This window comes from Apostichopus japonicus, chromosome 22 (genome assembly GCF_037975245.1).
Source record: "Apostichopus japonicus isolate 1M-3 chromosome 22, ASM3797524v1, whole genome shotgun sequence".
In the NCBI taxonomy this organism is placed as follows: Eukaryota; Metazoa; Echinodermata; class Holothuroidea; order Aspidochirotida; family Stichopodidae; genus Apostichopus; species Apostichopus japonicus.
The window spans coordinates 26,614,130-26,622,022 of NC_092582.1; the positions used below are offsets into that span (position 1 = coordinate 26,614,130).

General features: G+C 36.2%; 1 protein-coding gene across 6 annotated transcripts in view; it reads right to left on the reverse strand.

Moving 5' to 3' along the window:
* The window catches only part of LOC139963701 (prokineticin receptor 2-like), a 62,279-nt gene extending 55,050 nt beyond the window's left edge, over positions 1-7,229 (reverse strand). For 5 of the 6 annotated variants that reach the window (XR_011791729.1, XR_011791728.1, XM_071964785.1 and 2 more), the window contains exons 1-2: positions 6,626-7,229; positions 3,403-3,601 (exon numbers count right to left, since the gene is read on the reverse strand). The gene's annotated coding sequence lies outside the window, so the exon portion shown is untranslated. The remainder of the gene's footprint in view (positions 1-3,402; positions 3,602-6,625) is intronic. The other variant, XM_071964777.1, reaches the window with a different exon arrangement.
* Positions 7,230-7,893: the final 664 nt, after the last annotated feature.

Below are 7,893 nucleotides of genomic sequence, written 5' to 3' on the forward strand. Positions count from 1 at the left end.
GAGTTTTGTGTATCCTTACACTGTGAACAAGACAAGAACATACATGTATGAAATCATTTACGTAGGCCAACAGGATTTCTCACAGGCCTCCTAAACATTATAATGCAAACCACACTACTAAGGGTTTGAACGCATTCAACAGTCACAAACGAAATCCACTGGACGATAGTAACGTTAATTTCTTGCTTAATAATTTAAGGGGTCAAAGTAGATTGTAGCTATATGCCAAATTCTTTTACCCAGACTTTGAGACGGACGTACTTCCCATAATGAAGAAGCCAGCACTTTAAGTACAATTTTACAAAGAATTAAATGATGTATTATATGATAAATTGTCATGAACAGTCATCAATTTACTTTACGGCGTGCTCAATGTCTCCATCTATTAAATTGATGTGTTATAAAATGGATTCGTTCAGCTTAGGAATGCATATATAATGTGGTCTATTTCTATCCCACATAACATTTGAGGACGAAGCAACGTCAAGCGGTCATAAACACATATATCAAGTTATACTGTAAAGTTGTGCGTTTGATGCAATCGAAATGAACTCATATATCCGCGTAGCCTTCTATAATCCATGAAAACATCCATACTTTGCAGCCCAACATCATAGATCAATAAATCACAGTTTTATATGCATTCCATATGTAGAGTAATTAGACATAGGCCGCTGTAATCTTAAGTCTTGTGGATATGTGCAAGAAAACAATATCCAGAAATCAAATTTACTGCTTCATAAGTATTTCAAATACGATCCAACTATAGAGAAAGATTTGTATAATATTATAATTTATCTAGTAAACATGTAGAGAAGATCTATGTCACATAACTTTAAAATATTATTTGTGATATGACAATCCCAGACCACCCAATATGATATCATGGGTTCAGTATAATACAATCAGCTCTATAGTATAGAAAGGTAGAACTGAAAGTTTGACTTTACATAACTCCATATGGAATTGATATTACATTTATTGTATAATATATTGTACATATACACGTAATGAATTTGACAAACCGATGTCGTCGTTGTATCCAAAGATCTGCAGTCGCAAAGAAACCTGTTTTATCCTGGGAGTGTTAACATCTCATCCTCCCTGGTTAATCATTGCCAACAACACATATTACAGCGTTTGATCATTCTAGTAATAAACACCGGTGCACGGGGTTCCAGGGTCTTTAAGCCCACGCGAAAGTTTCGGCAGTTATGATATTTGAATACAAACATGTTACATATCCAGAAACTTGGTTGTTTATAAGAGCGCATCACCAAGTACCGTCTCAGTTTAGTTTTCAATCTCAGTGCAGTTATATGTGATCATATTTCTTATCCTTTCTCCTGTATTAAAATAGCCTCTAGTTAGAATTACGAAAATAAACAGGAGGTGCCGTAAGACTGGAAGAGCGGAATGATAAATGAAATCAACCAATGCTATTAGTTTGGACTCATATTCATTACTTTTATTGCATGGTTGGTTTATGTCATCAATTACAGCTGAATAGAGTACACAAATATCACTAAAAGACTGAATCTTCACTGACAACAACGGTCAAATTTAATAAAGATTCGATGTAATAGCCCAACGATACAGCCACCCATGCATGCTCTCTCTCATAGCAGCGATGAGCCGAGCTTAACAGTCATAGACGCGAAGGGTATGTAAGTAGTTTAACGCGGATATCCTGAATTCTTAATAATAAAAAATATTCTAAAAATCGATGCAGAGGACTTAAAGTCCATTGACAGTTTATGGTCTCAACATAAAGGATAGGCCTCTTGAACCATGTATGCAGAAATGGTTATATGTTAGACATATGTTGAATTGAAGCGACCTTATGTGAATATCATATAGGATTGATGGATCAAATTTAAGTTAAACTTAATAACACGGTATCCTTTAGTCTCTCGTTATTTCTGGATATATATATAGAATATCATACCAACACTAATTTGCATTTAAATAGTTCGGCTAGTGTTGTATTAATAGACACTTTATCATTACAATTAGGATACATTGAAAGGATATATCCCATATGAACACTGAGAGAACACATTGCCTTCCTACTTTTGTACACTGGAAGTGAACTTTAAGCAAACAGGACATTACATAAACATTTGTTCCTTCTTATTGTTATTGAAGTTTTTGCGTCCAGTTTCTCCTTGTAAGAATTGCAACGCATCACAATTTGGTTACACACTATATACCCTTAGTGCAAAGCAGGAAGTCTACAGCAGGTGTTCTACATCAACGAGTAACAACCCAACACGCAACTCTGTGTACAGTTATGATTATTCAAATTCTCTTTCATTTGGAACAATTTGTGACAAATCAACTATCATTATCGGAACAAGGTCTATTCCAAACATTGAATGTTAATATCACAACATCACATAGATGTTGCATTTACGGGTGATCTAGAACAGAAACGATATTTTATCTTATTTTACTTTATATTATGTTATTATTATTATTATATATATATATATATATATATATATATATATATATTATATTCATAGATAAGTACCCATGGTTAATCATAACCTAACAATAACATTAGACTCTATCGCTCACTGACACAATGCGTAGCAACATAAAAGAAAATTATGACTGATTTATGATCTATACTCTAATTCGTTTAGAACAGCTGCACAAATTTAGTGTTCATGTTTCTCTTTGATGTTATCCTAGAGAAGACGCATGTTTTACTCAGGTTATATTGTCCTGTTTAATCATTATCGCTGCGGGTCCATATTACTATTATAATTTTTACATTCAATCAAGTTTATATTACTCTTTGAAAGTGCGTCTGTCATCTCTCATCGTTTTACTAATAACTTTTTGGTGAATCAAAAGCGTTTGAGGGTGAGGGGGGGGGGGGGCGGAGGAAGTTGAGGCAAATATGGAATTTATGGTTAGAAATTTAGACAATTTAGGGTACTCTTTGAAAGTAGGATGCTTTTTGAGAAAGTTGTCGTCTCCGGGCGAGATACTGTCATACCAATCGACTGCATATTATTGTTGTGGTTTATATTGTTTTGATTTGAATGAGTAATGAATTTATTAATATTTTACTACAAGGAAACTTTAACAAACCATTTGTTGTCAATTGTAATTAGGTAAAATTACCCTTTGAAAAGAATGATAAAATTATTGCAAGACAAAACCTCATAAAACTTTAGGTTTTGTCACTCCTGCACCCGGCCCACCAACTCAATCCACCTAATCACCCCACCTTTCCCACCCCTGAATCAAGTTAAATCTTTATTTTAACTGGTTACAGATGTAATACTTTATGAGCTGCGAAAAGGCTCTACTTTATCAATAAAAGCCAAATCAATCGAGAAAAAGAAAAGAAAAAATGGGTAAATTTAAGTGATAATGAAAACTTACGGAGGTGTATCTACTCCAAGCAATAAATCAAGTCGAACCAGCGATCTGAACGTCCATTTAAATAAAACGTGATGTTTCCTCTTGTGGTAGTCGTCGTAATTATGTCAGAATAATATCTCTTTGATCGCCAAGAAACGCGGTAGCCGTCACCAATAGATGGCGCTCTTTCCCTTGCGTAGATTGCGTCGAACGATCTTGCCTGCTTTCATTTCGTGCCGTACATATCAAATGAACAATACACGTCAATTGAACAATACAATAATTACTTGCTGTTTTTAATGTTTCTATACTGTATAGCATTTACATGAAATGTGTGATCTTCATACAATGAACTGGTTATTGTTATCTACAGATACACAATATAAAAACAACATTTTAAGCATCCCGTGAAAATATTCTTCAGGCAAATCTCGAGATAAATGTTTGCATTTGATACGTTTTGTATTAGAACTTGTTCACGCTGCAGTGAACAGACTGAACCTACTAAGGGAGTACTCCATAGAATACTGCTTTGAATGAATAAATCTAGGCTGCTCTTATTCGTTAACTTTGTCTCAATTTGATAATATCGTTGTCTAACATTGTGAGGACAAATAATGTTCCTTATTGCTTAAACTAAAAGAAGTAATGAAATAAAATGAAATTAACTTAACGTTCCGTGGGACTCAGAATGTTCAAAATTGGATAAATCGGTTGAAATAGGCCTATTAATAGGCCTAATTAATAGGCCTACTGATAGGCCTATTGATAGGCCTATTAATAGGCCTATTAATAGGCCTATTAATTAGAGCATTCGATCAAGTTCTCATTCTTCTTGAGAGTGCGTGTGTCATTTCTAATCTTTATAACAAATCTGATGAATTCATGAGCGTTTGAGATGAGGACCATAGCAAAATGAGAGGAAAGTTAAAGTTATTGTTAGCAATTTAGGGTACTCTGTGAAGGATGGGGTTGTCTACTGGAGGTTATATTTTCTCAGAAAGTTGTCGTGTACCGAATAGATATGTTCATAAGATGCCAGCTCTACAGACAACTAATACCATCTTACTAATCGATTCAGCAGCCTTATCATTAATTATCATCAAATTTGAGTTTCAAAACAATGCTAATTGGAACCTTTGTTTGTCTTTTAGCAAACTGATGGGTGGTTTGTTTACAGTTGTTATCACCCATACGTCCCTGCTCTAGATTTTGTCACCAAAAGAACATTAATGAAGTTGACTCGACCCAGCTGGACTACACTTTTTATTTCTATGTAAGCGTTATTCACATGTTAAAAGAAAATTAGACGGTTTGGACTTTCACTTAATTAATTGATATTTGAATTTATGAACTACCTGGTGATGGGAGTTTTCTTTTAAAATTCTCCATTAAAATGACTTCCATCTCGCGATTTGAGCTGGTTCTGTGCGTCAGCATACGCATTGTTCTGTGCGTCAGCATACGCATTGTTCTGTGCGTCAGCATACGCATTGATAAATTTGTTACATATTGTACATTTTCTTCGAGCCTTTCCATGCATCCATTATTACCTCACTCTAAACTGTAATAGCCCCTCTAACAAAATTCGGTTCTCCTTGCCGCAAAGGTAATTATCACGTGAGAAGTCTTAATTCTGATAAACCGTTTCCTTTTCCAAACCTGTATATCCTCTCATCACCCTAATCCTAACCTAGATATCCTCTCATCACCCTAATCCTAACCTAGATATCCTCTCATCTTTATGCAGCTATTTACAAATCTATGTTGACACTGGGTTTTCCTTTAATAATAATAATAATAATCATCGTAATCGTCATCTTCGTCGTCTTCGTCGTCTTCGTCGTCATCGTCGTCGTCGTCGTCGTCTTCGTCGTCATCGTCATCATCATCATCATCATCATCATCATCATCATCATCATCATCATCATCATCATCATCATCATCATCATCATCATCATCATCATCATCATCATCATCATCATCATCATCATCATCATCATCATCATCATCATCATCATCATCATCATCATCATCATCATCATCATCATCATCATCATCATCATCATCATCATCATCATCATCATCATCATCATCAGAAGTAGGGAGGGCCCCAGATCGCACCCGGGCAATCGCAATTTGGGATGTACCAAGATTCCCATATTATATGTACCCGCCAAAGATCGCACGCGTGCAATCCCAACTTGTGATGTACTCCCAATATAAGATGTAGCCACTATGATCGCACCCGGGCAATCCTACTTTGTAACGTACGCATAATCAATAAAAATCGATAAAAAACCGATCTGGGGCCCTCCCGAATACTATCATCATTGTCGTCATCATCTTCATCGTCATCGTCATCGTCATCGTCATCATCATAATCGCATCACTTTATTATTTGGCTACCTATATTGAAGACGTTTAAATGCAGAGCTAATTGTTTCTGTTAACTAAACAATTCACTGTTTCAGTATTGTTGCTTAACTGTTAAAAGTTTCTATATAGTCTTTTCTATTGAAGGCAATGTAAATAAACGATGTAGGCTATGTATCAAAACAAGTATTAATTAAGAGCTTATTTTGTGTAGAATTTCTGACTTACGTCTGTAATGTAAGACAAACATGAAAGACGGTCCGAGATATAACAGTTAAAGGTGGTTTAGGCCTATAGTGTTACACACATTGGAATATAACAGTTAAAGGTGGTTTAGGCCTATAGTGTTACACACATTGCAATATCGCTATGTCGATAAGAAGAAGCGCCCTCTCCCCCACCCCGTACTTGAAGAGGAGTCTCTGTAGCCAAACAAGGAACGTGGATACATTTCCTTTGGTTAAGAAATGAAAAATATGAGGAGTCTCTTTTTGATTTAGATCATTGTTCAAAGTCTCACACCAGACCAAAACATTGAAGTAGCCAGCCCTTTCTACCAACCTTCCCATTCTGTAATTTCAAGTGAAGGCGGTGGCGCAACGAGGAGTAATATTGTATATGCCCTTCACAAATCAAAAGTAGAATTAATTCATATGTGTCGATAATTTTACAGTTCTTCAAATGTCACGCTAATATAGAAAACGCTAACGGCCGTTTAAAGTACGTTCTGCACAATGATATATTACTATACAATACTATGTAAATATAAAGCTTGTGGCTAATTCTTCCACCCTGTTCGAAAATTGTTTGTCATATAATATAATATCTCTTTGAGTACCTAAGAAACATATTCATGAAGAGAACTTACCTCTGGAACACTTGTCAGTTGCCCAAGATTCAGGGTGCATGCTACATCACACCATGGGTGTATGTAATGTCACACCGTGGGTGCATGTGATGTCACGCCATGGGTGCATGTAACAGAAGAGGTGTTTAGTCCACGTTCCTCTTTTAGAGATCTTCTATTTCACATTACTGGTCACCGTATACTTGATCTTCATTTGCTGAACATCATAATCATATGTTCACAGTTCCAATGTAAAGTGTCACTGGGCTAATATTACATAGTTAACATGGTTGAATGTAAGGTACCAGTGGGCTAGTTTCACATAGTTAACATGGTTGAACTGTTAGGTTATATCAATCTGCATCTTGTATCCCGTCAAAGTGAGAATCCAAATATCAAAACGAATTGGAACGTCCAAACGAAACACATTTACAGGCTGTGAAGTTGTTGCTACCAATACATACATGCCAGCATTAGTCAATGAGAGATGACCAATACATACATGTCAGCGTTAGTCAATGAGAGATGACCAATACATACATGCCAGCGTTAGTCAAAGAGAGATGACCAATACATACATGCCAGCGTTAGTCAATGAGAGATGACCAATACATACATGCCAGCGTTAGTCAATGAGAGATGACCAATACATACATGCCAGCGTTAGTCAATGAGAGATGACCAATACATACATGTCAGCGTTAGTCAATGAGAGATGACCAATACATACATGCCAGCGTTAGTCAATGGGAGATGACCAATACATACATGCCAGCGTTAGTCAATGAGAGATGACCAATACATACATGTCAGCGTCAGTCAATGAGAGATGACCAATACATACATGCCAGCGTTAGTCAATAAGAGATGACCAGTACATACATGTCAGCGTCAGTCAATGAGAGATGACCAATACATACATGTCAGCGTCAGTCAATGAGAGATGACCAATACATACATGTCAGCGTTAGTCAATGAGAGATGACCAATACATACATGTCAGCGTTAGTCAATGAGAGATGACCAATACATACATGCCAGCGTTAGTCAATGAGAGATGACCAATACATACATGCCAGCGTTAGTCAATGAGAGATGACCAATACATACATGCCAGCGTTAGTCAATGAGAGATGACCAATACATACATGCCAGCGTTAGTCAATGAGAGATGACCAATACATACATGCCAGCGTTAGTCAATGAGAGATGACCAATACATACATGTCAGCGTTAGTCAATGAGAGATGACCAATACATACATGCCAGCGTTAGTCAATGAGAGATGA